Here is a 17,973-nt window from a genome sequence, read left to right as displayed (position 1 = left end):
ATTTTACAAGAGCTCTTTAGATTACCATAACTCCTCAAATATTTGGAAAATGTCTAACAGCTCCTTGAAGAAGAACCTTTCAGTTTCCATCGCTTGGTTCAGGGCACGTGTGCTCCGTTCGGTTCGTGTTTCTCTTTTTTCTTCATTTTAAGGCTCAGTTTGAAGCCAGTGTGTAGCTCTGGTTATACGCATGCGCAATGCGAGGCGAAGGATACAGAGACACAGTTGTGTGGGGAGGCGTGTGTTGTTTACATGACGAGTGGAGAAGGTAGAGTTAGAGGGTGTACTTGTGGCGTTGTGTCATTCTGCTGTCTGGGAGCACTGTACGTTAGATTTCAGACTCTTCTGGTGAGTTTTTTTAAAGACAACAGCTCTTGCGACTTTTCTAGAGTTTGGATATCTGAAGTTGCAGTGTGTTTTAGTGAATGGGCAGCATTATTTTGCAAATTAGAAAGCAGGATCATTTAGTGGTTTTTAGTGACTTCTGGGACAACCAATAATAACTTTCCTTACTAAAGAGTTGGCATACTGAAACTAGCAATGTTTCACTTTGCTTAAATGATGTTTGAAGTGGGAAACAGCCTCATTCTTTCAGGTTTTCATAACTATACATGACATAATTGAGTAAAAGTAATCTGTTTTTGGTAGATTATTAGGGTATATGGTAAAAATAAAGGTGTTATGAAACAATAACATACCTGGAACCGAACCAAAAATTGTGACTACAAAACCATGATATAAACCGAGCAGGAATCCATGTGCAATGTCGTCCCAATCTTAGACAATAACTTATGCAAGCTGTTCTCATTGCCGTAACTCTTCAACTATTTGGGCAAGAGAAAATATTCAAAGAGTTCCTTAAAGGAGAGAATATGAGCTTTATGGGCATGACATCTGGCTCTTTTAAGGACAAAATAAACAAAAAAAGTCCTGGTGGGGTGTATGATACTTAAAAAGGTTGAAATCTCTGAGAGGATTATCTATTTGGTGTTGATTGTAGAGACACCTGTGGCAGTAAATGTTAGTTTTTTCCGTTTCCTATGTCAGCATCAACCATTGTTGTAGAGATATGACTCTTGTTAAGGCGTTCTTTTGTTTTGGAGAGCAGATCTTCTTTCAAAAATCACTTTTCGACTAGGTGATGGATCTATTAATAGTCATGGAGCGCAATTCTTTCAAACGTGACAACAAGCAAGCTTTGTCAAGTCAGTGATGTCTTCTTTTCAATTGATGTTTCAGTGAAAACATGCTGTTGAACTTGTCTCCAACTTAGGATGTCTCTCCATGTTGCTCTGGTCGTATTAATGTCAGCGATCCATACAGTAAAAGAAACTCACCTGCTCTCGGCGTGCTCCAGGCCTGCTCTTCCTCCCATCAGATCACACTGTGCTCCACACGGCTGCTTACTTCCTAATGAGAATCCAATGCCACCGGTCGATACAGTGATAATGGTACTTTGCAGCTCTTTAATTCTGCTGGAAGTGTACAGTATACAGAGGAGCCGCTTTCACATTAAGAAATCAGAGAGCAACATTAAAGAGTGTGTGGTTGTGTGCGGGGGGAGGAATCCTTGTGTATGTTGTTTTGTTTGAAACCCCTTGAGGGAATTATAATTGTAAGAGCTTTACAAGCTGAACAATGCTCATGTTTCATCCACAGAGAGCGGCTCACTTCCTTCTAACAGCTTTGTGAGAGAAGAAAACTCTTTTAAAGCAGACGGCGTGCTCACTTCATTGACTTTACATCTCAAACAGGAAAAAGAGCATCAATCTCTGCACACGCATTGATGATCTTTTAATTTGCTGCTGCCGCCTTTACCTGCCCGTCCCTCCACTGCTCCTCAGCTCACACAAATTAAACTCTGGGTCTGTGCCATGTGAATTCATTATCATGTCAAAGCCCACTATATTTTTTTCTATTTTTGAGCTGCAGAGCTGCCATGGTGAGGCCTCACTGTGCAGGGCTTGAGGAAGAAGGCTTGCATAGTAAGAGTGAAGCCCTGTGAGATCTGTGTTGCTTAGCATTGTGCCAAAACACTGCCAAAACATTTCAACATCTTTGTGTCAGCCTTGAAGAGTTGAAAAGGAATCTTAAAGTGCCAGTGTTTCACTCTGATTAGGGAAAGAGGAGTTTGGAGGATAACTCAGGCTTATGTAAGAGTAATCCTACTCACCTTATTACTGCTCCGTGAGGGGAAGTGGGCACCCTTCTGTTTTGTAGGCAAACAAAGTCAAGAAGAGGAGACGGGGATGAGTAACCCATCCTGAATCATCCACAGTCAAATGGAAGAGAGAACCAGCAGAGAAGGCGGATCCCTGTTCTCCATGTGATGATCAGTACTGACACTTTGAACAGAGTCTGAAGCAAATGATCATTCTGTCACATCTGATTCTGAGTCAGGAGCTGGAAACTGTGTCAGTACATGACACTAGAAATATCTTGAATTCCCCTAGGGATAGATAAGGTATCTTTCTATCTACCTTTGCTTTTCTGAACATTAATGGAGCAGATTGTTCCTGTTTGGGCTGTTTTTAGTTTGGGATGAAGCACAACCATACTCAGAGATGTCTCTTTAGGTTGGAGCCAAACAGCTGTGGTGGCACAATGAAGTTAAATGCCTGTTCTCACAAATAGACCTGAATGCTCAGCAGACTGACTACTTTAGGAGTGAATTGTTTGGAACACAAGTTGGTTGAGAGCAGAAATATTTTGGGTATAAAGATGTTAACTTTGACACTCCCCCAAGTCTGTGAACCAATGGGACCCCTTGTTTGCTTCGATCTCACCATTGTGGTGACCATCTTGGTTTTGTTGTAGCCTGAGTTATCATGCAGACTGGACACCAAGTGTTATGCCCAGTTTCCACCACGCAGTTCAGTTCAGTTTGTCTCTGCACAGCATATATTTTATGGCATTTCCACTGGCTAATCCTGGGACAGACCCCCAAATCACAGAGACGAGCTGTCCCACCTTTTGGGACCCTTCCGTGGGGTGCCAGACCACCTCAGAAGGTAGAGCTACAACACTGCAGACTGTTGATTGGTCGAAAAAATCGTCATCCCAATACTTTGTTTACTGTGTAAACAAAGGCCAACATTTTCTTCTTTGTTGGATTTATTTGAGGGGTACACTGTATCGCGCTGCTATGGCATCACACTATTATGTTGCTGATGCAGCTGTCCGCATCCAGCTTACACGCCACCTACCACAAGGGGGAACAGTTGGCTTTGAAAACACAAACAGGACCAAGCTTAACCAAGTCAACCCGCACCAAACTGTACTGGTCTGAACCGGACTGCTAGGTGGAAACGGGGCTTTAGACATCAGGTCTTTACTGGATATCAGACGGCGATATGTAAAAGTATTTCCTAACCTAGGGCTCTTGTTGGCACGTAAAACATTATGTGCTTTGACAGGTGGACATAAACATTGATCATCTCTCTTTAAATGGCACCTGTCAGTGGAATGTCTAAGGCAGTAGGTGGGCATTTCCACCTGAAAGTTGATGTTTTGGGAGCAGAAAATGTGCAGGGTAAGAATGTGAGTGGCTTTGACAAGATTTAAAGTGTGAAGGTTTGAAGGTGTTTCCCATTCTGCAGGCACTTTAATAAGGAAAACTGGCAACAAGATGATTGGAGAAGAGCAACTGAAGCTTAAAGTGCAACCAAGTGAATACTTGTTGTGATTGAAAGCCCTGGCTGACCCCCTGTCTTCCACTTAAAGCTCCTACAATGGACACATGAGCATCAGACCTGAACCACAGAGCGATGGGAGCTTTCCTGAGGAACCAGATGAGTTCAGTGCATTGATGTAGCCTCCATACTCCCAGTTCTCAGTCTCATCCAGCATCTAAAGGATGCCCTAGAGTCTGATCCAAGGAGGCTACACCTCACAGCTTCTGGACTCCTAGGATCTACAGGCTTGAATGATATGCTGTTTTCATGATTTTATTCTATTATGATTTTGGGGTACTGATTCGATTTAAACTACAATTCTTCTGTATTTATGATTTCGCGAGTTAAGTTTTGCTTTTTAACACCAGACCATGTGAAAAAGTCAAATGACGATGATAATGTCTACAGACCTTTGCAGAGATCTACAGAGATTTTCTCATAAAATGCACATAACCTGAGTCAGAGACAAACATTTCATCCTCTGCTGGAGAAAAGTAGTATTTTTTTTCCAATCCAGTTTGTTAACAAAGACTGAAATTAATAGTTTGAATTTGAAAAAAAAAAAAAAATATATATATATATATATATTTTGGCAAAAGAACACGATTTTGATACTGTCAAACAAAAAATTCCCAATATATCAATTATTCGATATTTTTTCTTCCACCCTTAATCTACAGCTAAGTTTTCCGCGTGAAAGGGACGGTGCAAGGGGGCGTAGGTGCATTTATCTGCACAAAGCTGCGTAGACCTCGCGGACGCGTCAAGCATAATTCAGCCTTTAGGGTCTATGTATGCTGATCTTCATAGCATTGTAAATGTAGAAGCTGTTCAGAGTTTGCAGATGTTTTTTAAACATGCTTGTAGTGCAGATTCACATTCCTGCAGAGATTTTTATCTAGTGAAGACAGTAAAAGTCTTCTTATGAGTTTTTTCTTTTTTATTCTATCGTGCACGATTGCCTCCTGGAACCTAAGGATGTTTGTGACATGTGGCAGGTCAGGTATTCAGCGTTTGAATGGAGCATTTGACTTCAACTTATGCAAGAATGACCATTAGAAGAGTCATATCAAAAACACCAGGGGTCAGTTTAATAGTATAGAAGAGCTGTGCACACACAAACTTGACAAATTAAAATAATTGACCACATCTGGGGCAAAGTGCTTTGGGAATTGCATCATTATGTTTAATAAAAAATGTGGTTTTAATTTAAAACAATAATTATAAAAGAAACCACATGTGGACAAAAACAACATTTCCTGCCTCTTCATCTGGAGCAGAACAGGATGATAATTGTAAACAGTGAATCCTCTGTTTTTCACACTAATCCACCAGGAGGGATTTAGGGCTCTGTTCCCCTGAATGTTAAAGCTAACTTCTCTTCCTCTCTCGGCCTCTTTGTCTCTGTAATTCCCCAAACATCGTCATTATGTGTTCTCCATGGTGCTAATGAGTGATGATCAAAGTGTTGTAATCACAGGCCACAGAGCTGGGCTGAGCAGGCCAAACAACAGGATTAATAGCTAGCAATTACACTGCCACACAGGCCAACCGTCCGTCCTCGTGTTAATTGAAAAAATCGAGGTCGTATGATGAGATTAACGGAAGGGGATGTGCTTCAGGAGATCAGTCAAAGTGTGTGGAATAAGAGACCATAACTTCTTAAAGCTCCTGTGAGGAGGTTTTAACAGTGATGCCTTTTAGTGATAGTAAACTTATTTATCAGTGATAAATAATTTTTTAAATTACATTTTAAATGTTTGTAGCTTCTGCTTGGGGAAGGGGGGCAGCAAAGAAATAAGAAGTGCAGTTTATACACAGGGGATGCTGAAATCTATGCAAAAAAGGTTGTTCATAGCAGAATTTAAAGAAACATGCAAAATATATGTATATATTTTTTTTAATCACAAATTATGTCTGCAAAGCTGATCCGTTTTTTAAGGATGTGCTTTTTACTGTCCTTGTTATAATTTTCCTTGGCAGTTTGCATGCAGAGCTGTTGCCGTGCACCAATCTGCTCATCTGTATTTGGGTCAACCCCCCATCCAACTGGACCTCTGAAAGTGACTGGTGCCTCCATGTGGTCAAAATGTGGTTCCTTAAAGTTTGGTGAAACAAGTTGCTGTAGAATGTAATGCAGTTGATGTATTTTTTCCGACGCTGTAGTTTATGGCGCTCTCAGATCGTCATGACTGTTGCACAGTTGGTTTACAAAGGTCGCTCTTTCATCTCTGTGAAGTGCTTTTAGCCCACATTTCCTCACTGCTGAGAGTAAGACAACAAAAGCTCATCGTCTCCTCTTTGCAGCAGTTGACCTTTCCTCGCTTCCAACCTCCAACTGAATTAGCACTAAGTGGTCAAATCAGCACTCATCTGTCAGTTAATTGGAAGCGTTTCCATCCTGATCTTCATTTGAAAAACTCTTTAGTGGTCTTTTAAGGCCAATTAGCGGCTGAAACCGCAGACCTGCAGGAGGCAGCTTCAGCAGCTGAGGAGCACATGTTGTTTCAACCTCTGTGGTGTGTGTGAATGTGTGGAGAATTGTAATGTGTGTGTGTAACACCATCACATACGCAACCCTGCAGCACAAAGTGGGCGAATGCTCCTCAGACCTTTCATTGATGTTCATTTGATTGCAGCTGCTGGATAATTAGTGGCCGAATGGGAAAAGGAAAACTTTTAGCCAGGTTGCTCTTCGGAGGGTTGTGTCAATTGTTCTGTTGTTTCAACGCTTTGTTCCAAACTGGGTCGTCTGAATGAGGATGAGTTGGACTGACATTCTGCAGTGGTCCCTTAAAAACTGAACTCACTGAAGTCCCTGAAATTCAGTCAGTCATCCAAAGGTTTCCTTTGCCAATTAGCATTTAGAAGTGTTGGCATTTAGTGCAAAGCATTTCTGCAGGTACAACCTTTGGGTTTGTATTGATCTAAAGCACACTTTGCATTTCTGTTGTATGGAGTTGCACCAGACTACAAATCACGCAAATCACGCAAATCATGGATGACAAATCAAGAGATTTCAAGGACAGTTTGGGATTTTCCCAGCATCCTTAAAGGGTTCATATCATGCAGATCCGTGATTTAATACTTACATATAAAATAATAAAGTTCAAAACAAGACCTTAAACCCCCTAAATTTTTTTTGAATCTTCCTCCTGAGCTGCAGAACCATCCAGGTCTGACTCGGGGTCCAATACAAAAGGACGTATCCTACACTCTGCCATTTTATTAGTGCTATCAATGCCTTACGGTGAAGTTTTGGCAAACAGCAAACTCGCTCGGTCTGCTCCGTTCAATGTTGGGCTGTGACGTTGCAAGGTTACTGGAGGTCATTTTCGAAACCGAGCGTTTCAACGAGATCTTCAGAATGGCCTAAAATGAGGATATTGAGAACGCTATTGTGGGGCAATGAAGGAACTAAATGACTTGTACTGAGGGCAGAAATGCTTTACAGGCATCCTAGTCTGGCATAGTGAAAAGGAGAAACAAGCATGATATGTCCCCTTTAAACTGTAAGGATGGATCCAAACTTGACTTAGAAATACCCATCAACAAAAACAAGAATGCATAACTTGATTTGCATTTAGCGAACAGTTGTAGCTGTTGTTGCATGTGTGATAAAGACATTTTAAAGTGTATAATCATGCTTTAAGTCATCTTCTACTGCTCTGTGCAGGTTTTCGCTCAAGCCACACGTTGAAGGCTTCAATAGAAGCTTATCTTTAGAATTTAAAGTGTGTGAGACAGATTACTGAACATTTTAAACACCCCTCTTGAACACAGCCTGTGCCATCCTCCTATTTTGTAACACTTAAGTCTGAAGCGATAGTGATTAAAACCTTTGAACAGATAATTATCTACTTAGCTGCAGTAAATGAAGCCAAACTGTGATGATAAATGCCTCTTAACTTAAAAGACAATGCAGGCGATGCATTTGTGAAGTGTTTAAAGCCGTTATGGTGTTACAATCTCTATTGAACTTGTCTTTGAGGCCATTGGAATCATTTTAACATGGATATGGGAGCCGGATGAGGATAATGAAACAGTAATGTTCGGCTGCTGAGGTAGACTGCAGCTGAGTAGAATGACAATTTGTCCTCCTCAGATAAGATATCCTGACACACTTTATTAGGTTAAGAGGACTGTTTGTGTTAATCTGCCACAGCTTTTTATCTTGTAGCTCTTCTTCCTCTGCCTTCAGCTCTCTGTTCTGTCTTCTTCGACATCCCCGAACACATCTTCTCAACATTTCGTGGAAACCAGCTCAGACTAAAACACCAGTTACAAAGTGGAGCTACATTATGCATGTTTGACTTTGTACCAGTCGACCGACCTTCTCCATCTTTCATGATTTACTTCCAAGGAAAGGAAAGACCGTGTAACTGAAACATCACATATTTATACATCACATTTTACACTGAGGGTGGATCGCATGCAATCCATGTCATTGTTCTTTTCATCAAGGTAGATGCTGCTGACATTTCTTGGAGTTGTGTAAATTGTAAGAGACTTCCCCTGCTTAAACATAAATGAGCATCACATGCTGCAGGTAGTGCACATGCATACAAGCGAAAGAGTGCATGTGCACACTAGCACATATAAAGACGCACAGCAGTGATCTAACAGTTTGCATGATGGAGCTGTTTGCTCTTAGTCTCTCATCTTTTAGCTCAGTGTTGGTCAGCTTTTGTGGACAGAAGGATAAGGGCTGCTGACTATTTGTTATGTTATTCCTTTGTTTTTACTTACTTTGTCTTTTTTACTCTGGTGTATGGCTGGTTTAAGGCTAGGACACTTCTAGGACTTCCTCTTGCTGTCCTGCTTCACCTCAGCCTTGCACACTGCAAAAGAACTTCTGAGTAAGACTGACCAGAAGCTCTCCATTCTGCATGCTAACTTTGATGCAAATACATGCAGAAACAGCAGCTAAAGAATATTTCTACTATCCTTAAAGATAAACGATCAGTAGCGTTGACAGACATGCCTGTATAGACTTTATAGAATCGATCACACGTGCAAGACTAAATAATTCCATGGGATCCAGCAACATTCCAAAAGCCATAAGCACCCAAGCTTGCAGGGGACTCTTTCTGGTTCTGAACTGGGGACTCCCGAAATACAACTCGGCATCATCAAGGATCTGAATGCATTGTCTCTGCACACTGGGCGCCCAATTTGTGCACCAGAGAGGTAGTTTAACATCCCCTTGCTTTTCTGTGTACATACTTTTTTTTTTGGAGCTTATTAATAAGCTCCAGTCTACAGCATAAATACAGAGACAAACAGTAAAGCACAGCTACAGTTTGGACCTTGGTAATAGAAACTGTCCAGGACTGACCCCCACACAATAGAAAGACCATGATTGATGCTCTTGCCTCGCCGTATGGCTAAAGGAAATGGTTTCCCATGTTTTATGTCAGAGTACTTGACTGGCTCCCACAGAACCATGACCTTAACCCCATCCATCAGCTCCAGGATGAACTGGAGCAGAGACAGTGGGCAGGGACAGCATCAGAGTTAGACCTCTGTAATAGTGTGAAGATACCTGCTACCGTGTTCAACATCTAAAAGGGTGATACCACTGAACCAATAATACGTTTTTATGAGCTGTGCTGCAAATATGTGGTATTGTGGATATCCTATGGCTGACCAATCACTAATGTACTTCTGCCCACACAAACTCTTGCATTTCAACATAAATAGCCTTTGGTCAAACTGGATGTTTACGTTTACTCCTTTAGAACCTGCAGGGACAGCAGTATCAGGGGTGCACCAATTAAATGCAATCCCATGCAGAGCCACACCTACAGGCAATTTAAAGAGACCATTCAATCTGATAAGCATGAATTTGGACTTTTAGATGAAGCTGCAGAGAACCAATACATGCATGAGGGAATATGCAACCTCTGCACCGAACTCGCAGGCACCTGCACAGCTTGGGATTTGAACCAGGAACCTTCTTGCAGCTTCTCCACAAACTCTTGTGAAATCTTGCAGCCCCCACAGACCAAACTCCTTAAATGAAATTATCATGTCATTATATTTTTCTACCTCAGACTTCTTCTCAGAGCCAGTGATGTGCAGCTGCCAGTTGTAGTTTTAAATTTTAATGATGTTTCAGTGATTCAACTTCCTTAAGTGGCTCCCACGCAGATGGGACAGCTAAGGTTGGCAGGGATAACGTGGGAGTCTCCATGAATTAGCTTCCACAGCAGTGATCCCATTTAGCTTCTTCTTTACCATTTAATGAGATTAGGAGAGTTAAATCACCTTTTTATCCACTTGGATTTACCCCGGGCTGCTGGGTGGTGCCACCAATCATCTCAGTGTGATGCCAGTCCACCCGGGGTTTAACCAGGGGGAGCTTTCATGACATGCCATGGCTAATCATCTGCAGCGCACACTGTTTATGCTGTGAACCTGCATTCATGGCAGAGCCTTTTAACTTTTGTTTAATGAGTCTTTGCGTTGCATTCGGCGTGTGTCTTGAGATATGGCATGCTGTGTGTCACATGTTATATGGCTGTAGTAAGAGCAGAGGAGATCAAAGAAGTCACAGGCCTAATGAAGCTGTGTGTAAATAACTGCAGACATAAATAAAGCCATGTAGGCGGCTCTGCCTGAAGGCTGCCATCCTTTGGGCAAGGCATCCATGCCCTGTGGCTAGGATTGAATAACTCAGCCTGTTTAGCTTGAAGTGACTCTAACACAAGGAAATAAAGGGCCGTATCTAACATCTTCTGACATTTTGAGTGATGCATACTTTTTAGCTGCAGTAAAAAGTGTTTCTGTTATAGATATAATCAAATGGCGCCTAATGCCATTAATTTCTCAAGGCATGTGCAGATCTTGCAGAAAGTTGTAACAGGGGTTAACATGAAAACACGATTAGATCAAAATGATTATACCAAGTTTTTGTGCAACAGGGGCCTCATGGCTTCCTACTTCTCTACCTTTTTCTGGTGTGAAGCTGTTGATGCACACTCCCTCACCGTGTTATTACATCGCAGATGTACTGTATATTTGTTTCACCTTGCAGGACGACCTGCTCTGGGTGTTCATCATAACATGCTGTTGTATTAGCAGAGGTAGGAGGTGCACTTATCCACCCTGCATCTATGGTGGTCTTATTTTTCAGTGGGCTATTATGTGAACATCAGTGAGTCATTTAAACCCCAACATATGGATAAAGAGCTGACCTAAATGGAGGAGGCAGGCTGGAGAATGGTAACTCTAGGAGGTGTTACTGTGGGAAGAGCCTTTGCTTCCTAATGAGATCCACAGGAAACAGCCTGGAAAGTCAAACAGAGGGGAAGTTTTGTAGAAAATGCTTTAACCTGTAGTTCTGCGGGTACATTTTCAGCCCTGGTTTTCACGGTGTGACTGTAAATGACTTGCACATCCAAATCTTGGGTGTTGCTCCATGCATTGTTTCAATCTGCAGCGTCAAATCTGCAGGAAATCAGAAAAGTGGAGGAAAGTTCTGAGCTTAAATCAGTTTAGTTTGCTAGGCATTTCAAGAAATCTGCATGCCAGACTTGAGTAGAGAGGGGTTAACTAAATTTAGTTACAATAACTGATAATTTGGACTAAACAGAACAACTCTTTAACAGTTTTAACACATTCCACTTAAACAACAGTTTCTTGGTGTTAGTTTGATGAAATTTGCAGTGGTTTAATTAAGACAAAGCTAAAGCTTTAGTGGGCTACCCCAGGCTGCAGGCTCTAGGTGGCTTATGCTACATTTATGAGTTGCATAAAATTGAGCATTTTTGGATATTCTGAGTTTACGTTGGGATTTGTGCTGGTCTGACATCAGTGATGTGTATATTTGGCAGGTGGTGGGGAGCCTTCAAAACTTTTTTGATTTTCCTGCTCAATAGTCCAAGTCTCTTAACAATAAGAGGATATGATATCAGACAGATGAATACTTTTTGTAAAAAAAATAAGACCTAACAAAACAGTTGTCCATCAGGGAAAAAAAAAACAAAAGCTCAGAGTCAATCTGGACACGTATTCATGGTCTTATGTTTATGAGGTGCAAGAAAGGGTCCGTGTTTTGCACTATCAAAACGCCTATCGAATTATTTGACTGTACAAGGACACAGAAGTTTGTGTTCCCTGTTGATACTTTTGTGAAGCTTTATTTATGGTTTGTTCATCCATAACCAGTACAGTGATGAACTCCTGCTTTGAAACAAAGGTCAGGACTTTTATAGAAATTTAAACCTTCGTGGTTTGGTGTGTCCACCTCATTGTCAGCTGAGCCCGAGACCTTCAGGATTAATTAATCCATTGACTTTTTTAGAGCTTCTAATTAAGTATTTTGGTCCCGTTCCGTGGCAATAAAACTCTGAATTAGCCTTAGCTCAACAGAATCATTACATTTACAGCCTTGGTGTGACATTGTAACCTTGTCCTCTCATATTTTGATGAACATAATGTACATGGGCTCACAGAAAACAATCCATCTTGCTCTTAACTGAGTTTGACAGTCAAAGCTCACTCTTGCTAAGCTAACTTTGAATTCTTAATGAAGCAGAACAGCTAACAAAATTAAACCTCCTGAGAAAGAAGTAATCATCTCTCTGACAGCCAGAGGACCTTGGTGCTCTGCTTTTATCACGCCGGTAACTGATTTGGCCCCACAGGTCTGCAGGTAACAAGATCGCACAGCGCCTGATGGAGGGGTCACCATTTATTCAGCTGGGCCTGGCTGGCAGCTCCTCTGACAGACACACAGCGCCTTTCTTTTTGTCTCAATAATTCAGATGGATTCACCACGGAGTACATCTACACACACATCACACAAACACACGTCTTTCTCAAGGCTCCAAATATTCCCCTTTGCTTTTCTCTCTGCAGAATGACTCCAGCACTACTCTGTATTCTGTGAAATTGTAGCTTTGCATTGCAAATATGAGTGTGATCTCATGTGACAAGTGTCTGCGCTCAGAGTGGCAGGGAGCAGGCAATCCATTTTCATCAGCATGAGGGAGGGAGGGGGGGTCAAACCACCCGGCTGAAAACCACAAACCTGCTCCAGAAGCAGCCTGAACCTGTGAGACATAAAGCAGAAGTTATAATGCATCAAATTAGCAAAAAAATCACAAGTTTGAATTACTCTTCTACTTATTCCAAGTTTAAAGATGAACTCCAGGTGATTCTGGTTCACTGAAACATTGCTCTGTTTCACTATCATCAGTATCTAAGTGCATGGTTGAGAAGTGCGTACATTTATTCATCATTTCGACATGAGTCACCAGAAGAGAACAAATCTAAATACACCTCAGAAACTCCACTCACAGACTTATAAAGGGTAGACAGAGTATTTCTGAAAATAAGAGAAATGTGCTCGGACCAAAAGAAAATATTTTCTGTCTGGATTTTAAATCAGAAAGAACATCGACTGGAGAAATTGTTTTCAGTCTGGCACCATTTTTTAAAAATATCACCAAACACAGTTCTACTCTCACAAAGAAAAGATTAGAAACATATTTTTATTGTGTAGGAAAATGTGCTAGAAGTCTACATTCAGTTTTGTTAAACTGTACAGAATTGAAGCCTGTTATTCACAAGGACGACAACAGACAACAGACAACAGTGAAAACACCTCATCCAGTCTAGCTACTTTTTTTTTTTTTACCATGACAGGAGCAACTGACAAAGTTTCCTTATCGATCTAGGGTTAGGATAGGTACTTAGAAATGAGTGATGCGTAATCAACAAACAGACAAGTGACGGAATATTTTAGATTAATATTAAAGGATTAATTTTGACCTTTATTTATTAAGTGAACAACTAGCCGGTGTACACTGACCTCAAAGGGTGTAAAAGGTGCAAAATACAATGATGCAAATAACCAAGTTTAGCTTTAAAGATTGGGTGTTGTGCTTGTTTAGTCCTTATTGTGTCCCTCTGGTGCCCCCGTAGTAACTTAATATGATTTACAACTTATAAAAATCCCTAGTTTTTTATCACTGGTGTTCTGGAAAACCCCCATTTCTACCTCAGTCCGAAACACTTCCTGCTCACTGCTATCTCTTTGGCCAGTCCTCTGGAGGCCTGTCAGGGGAGAAGCTATGTGCAGACCTAGGTGTTTGAGGCCCCACCCCTCCAATGTAGCACGAACCAGTTAGAAGATCCTTATGTGAATGTGATTCACATGAATTCATTTGAATTTGAGAATGGAGCATTTTAATCATTCACAAACAGATTCAGGGATTTCTACAACACATAAAGGTGTAGAGGTTTGAAAATCTGTACATGTTTAGTCTGAGCATCCAGCATTGGTGCTTTATATCCACATATTGAATATGAAAAGTAGAATCACATTTTCCAGCAACAAGTTTGTTGATGTCTCCATGACAGGAGTTAGTGTCTGCTTTAAGTTTAAAATGAGAGAAAACTAAACAGCTTTGAGTGGTGCCTTCAGTGTTTTGCAAGATTTGATATAAGTTAGGTCTCATTTTTTGGAAATGTTGAGGTTTGTAGTATTAAAAATGCTCCAACACAGACCTCACCACAGACAGACACACCTATAGATGGAAAGCTGGACTTGTTGTTAATACAGTGCTGAAAGGGTGAAAAAGCTAAAAGGTGGAGCTGAAACTAAAAATGCATCCACCTGATGTTTATGATATAATCCCTGCTGCACAGATTGAGTTTGGAACTGAATTGAGCTCTGACTTGTTGAGGATTAATAATGTAGTTACAACAGAGGCAGTGTTAGAGCGCGTATACCCTGAGGTTTAGTCGTAATGAGACGCACAGCTGATCTGTTGACAGTACGAGAACCCCAGGGAAGGAGCTCCGCATTCACAACAGCTCCCATCTTTGCATCTTTTAATGTGTGTGTACTGTATGGATGAATATGGTGCAGTGTGTGGGTGCACATACTGTCCATATCCGTGGTGATTAAATCAGCTCAGGTCAAAATTATAGATCATAGTTTTCTGTGTGGGCTACGGCTCCAGAGCCAAACACCAGAAACAGAAAGTGGACTCTGCTTTCGATACAGGAAACGACTCTGCCTGGAGAGTGAGCTGAATGGCTGACAGCTCGAGTCCTCTGGGAAATAATTAAGGCAGAGTGAACAGAGGGAGAGGTGATGATAATCACTGTTTTCAACATCATTATTTCAGAATCAAAGCAGTCCTGACGGCATGATGCTTATCTGTCAATCATCTTCTTACAGGTCACACCCACACACTGAGCTGGTATTTAAAGTTAGTGCAGGAGGAGAAACATTGTAACTATCAGTCTTTTCTTCATCACTTCCCAAACAGCGGCAGCACACACACAGAACTCTTAGAGGAGAAAGTGATCCTCTCAAAGACACAGGAGTTGGTCAGAAGCCAAAGCTAAAGAGTCGACAGAGTAAACAGCAGGACAAAGGCTCAGTCAGAAATAATGAGACTGAAGACACTTAGAGTGGGAGTGTGATGTTCAAACAGGATACTATCAACAGGACATTTTGCATTTGGAAACAAAGATATTCATTTTAAACTATGCAGGATGGCAGTTTTTCTGTTCTCTGTGTTCCTTTTTTTTGTTTATGCTCGTGCTTTCAGGTTGGAAAAACAGGGGGAGAACTGAGGCAGATTCTGACCTTTTTATTGTGGTGCACAACCGTGTCTCAACAACTGGAAGAGGAGCTGAATTTAGCCTTAAAAGTGTGCAGGGGTCATGGGATGAGAAGAGTGACAAGCCGATTCTCGTACCTTTAGGGCTTTTCTTTTTTTTTTTCTGAATGCACTTTTGCAGGATGACAGACAGGGTATGAAAGCACCATCATAAAAACAGATGGAATAAACACAAACACAGATCAACAATAATCTCATATGTGTCATTTGGACCTGAAGAGGCAACTTCTGGCTTTGAGAAATGAAGTTGATGTGGAAGAGCTAAAAATTGCACTTCCTCAGAGAACCTGGAATCCAGTAGACACACAAATCCTCAGAGACAGGAGAGAAGGCTGTGCTTGTGGCTCTGGCTCTAACTTATGTGTGTTGGAGTTTTCAGAAGCTTTGTCTCAATTTAACATGAGCAATTTGAGCACTCAGTTGACACATGACAGTGTGAGCAAATGATCGTGAGCTTCGGTCACGACTTGTGAGTCTGATGAAGAGCAGGTCTGCAGGAAGCGTCACCACCCTGGTGAATAAATGATCTGGAATATTGGAGCCCTGTCGTGTGTGGGAAAGGCTGTCTTTGTTTTCCGCCTGTACTCTTTGATTGGGAGGTTTCTTGTTAATTTTCCAACCTTTTAGCAGCAATGGCTGTGTTTATGATGATATATGAACCAAAGGGTTGGAGCTTACAGAAATTGCTTGTTTCATCTGTTCTTTGGTCAAATATCTTAAATTTGGGGGAGCACATTGGCCTCACAGGAAACAAGGGAGTAACTGAAGGAAAAATCTTTTGTAATTTGCAGAAACTGAGCTTTAAGCACTGCAGCACAAATGTTAACATGTCTTTGGGATTTAATGTAAAGAAAACAGCTGCACATTGTTGTGATTTATTAGTATAATAATTCCTCTGCTGTTGTTTCCCCGTGCAATCAAACAACAGCAGAGTGAAATGAAAAGAAGACATGAATAAGAAAGTCACACAACACCGGATTATAAATGCATCCAATTATGTTTGTAAGGAGCGGTTTGGTTTGTGATGTGTTCCTGCAGCCTGCTAGCCGTCTCTTTTAAGTCTGTGGACTCGTTTGCTGCTCACAGCTCTGGAAACATTCTGGTCACTTTGACTGAGGGTGTGTTTCACTCTGACAAAGAAGCTTCCTGATATTAATTCATCAGCTGCTCTTGATGCTGGAAATCCCATTAGTTTCCCCGATGCAAATGTCAAGTCAATTCTTCAGAGCGTGAATTCTCTTAATATAAATCTGCGTCTTTAAATGTTGTGTTCTTCATAAGCTCCGTCACTTTCACGGGGGTGAATTTGCTTGGCTGCATTATTTCAAACAACAAGCTGCACATTAAGTGAAACGTCACAATATTTCAGCTGGATGACTTTAATGAAATGGTTTTCGAAGATTTGTTTACTTTTATCTGACAGTTTCAGTGCTTAATGAGTCCTGGGAAAACACACAGGTCGAAGGTTTCACATTCAGCACGGAATGTTTGAAGTGTCAACCAATCACGTTTGGCTTGTTTTAGTGTTGTGTGGATAATAAAAACAGTCAATTGGTTCTTACTTAAGGATAATTTCCTGAACTTATTTGACAGATATCTGCATGCAGATGTAACCAACAATCTGCTGCAAGAGCCAATCAATCGAAAGGTTTCCAACAGAACGCACCAGAAATGATCGATTGTTCAAAAAGCACATTTTAAAAACATATGATTAAATTTAATGTTGCTTATTAGACTGAAACGTGAAGCACAGTCAAAGCTGGTGAGTTTTCAATTAGTGGTGAGGCAATTTGGACTTAAAGCATCAGATTATATGTACGGCTGCAACAACTGATCGATAAAATCAATAAAAATCGATGCTTTTCCATAATCGATGCGCTGTCACTGTGCTGCGCCACTGCTGTATTAGTTTGTCTTCAGTTTATTTGTCTTCTTCCTTTTTGTTGGATAATTTGGTGGCGTGCAACTAGCTGAAGGTACATTACCACCATCTACTTGACTGGTGTAGATTATTTGGGCTGTGGGGCTGTATGCGGCACAGAGGAGAAGCCGAGTCGGTAGGTGAGGCAAACAAGTAAACACGTGAATAATGGCAGCGCTGGAGAAGCCGTTCATCCAAAAGATTCCAGAGAGTGGGAGTATTTTATGCTGAGTAGAAGCACACATCATGTTAAATTCAACATTTGCAAAAATGACCTTGCATGGCACGGCAGTACGACTGCAATTATCCAGCACTTAAAGCGCAACCATGTTGGGCTCATCGATGGCAAGCCGGGGAGCTCAACAGCGAGGTGAGAAGCTGAAAAATCCCACGTACACTCCTTTATATGCATGGTGTGTCTTTAAGGACTTGTTATGTCTTTTTATTAAATTGTCACCCTGTTTGAAAACCACAAGGAGTTCATTAAACAAACGTTAGCATTAGCGTTAGCTGCTGCAGATAGTGCCAAGGCAGAGAGGATGTACTGTTTGACCTGCAGGTGAAAAGATTGAGGACACATTTTTATTCATTTGCCTTTTTGGCCTCACTAAGTTTTTAATCTGATGACAGAACAATATATTTTCTATTATTTTGCCCAAACTGTTGATTCTTTAAGTGACAATACATTCATGTAATTTGTTATACTTTATAAATGTAGCATCTGGTCAACTTA

The 17,973-nt window shown here is 41.1% G+C and overlaps 1 protein-coding gene across 3 annotated transcripts in view; it reads left to right on the top strand.

Moving 5' to 3' along the window:
- The window catches only part of ca10a (carbonic anhydrase Xa), a 437,188-nt gene that overhangs the window by 176,477 nt on the left and 242,738 nt on the right, over positions 1-17,973 (top strand). The gene's annotated exons all lie outside the window — the stretch shown is intronic.

The sequence above is a fragment of the Halichoeres trimaculatus genome, unplaced genomic scaffold, assembly GCF_033239565.1.
Source record: "Halichoeres trimaculatus isolate MK-OKI-2021-1 unplaced genomic scaffold, fHalTri1.1 fHalTri1_scaffold_23, whole genome shotgun sequence".
NCBI classification, from domain to species: domain Eukaryota; kingdom Metazoa; phylum Chordata; class Actinopteri; order Labriformes; family Labridae; genus Halichoeres; species Halichoeres trimaculatus.
Note: the sequence above shows the minus strand (reverse complement) of the source record. Positions and strands in the feature narration are given on the sequence as shown.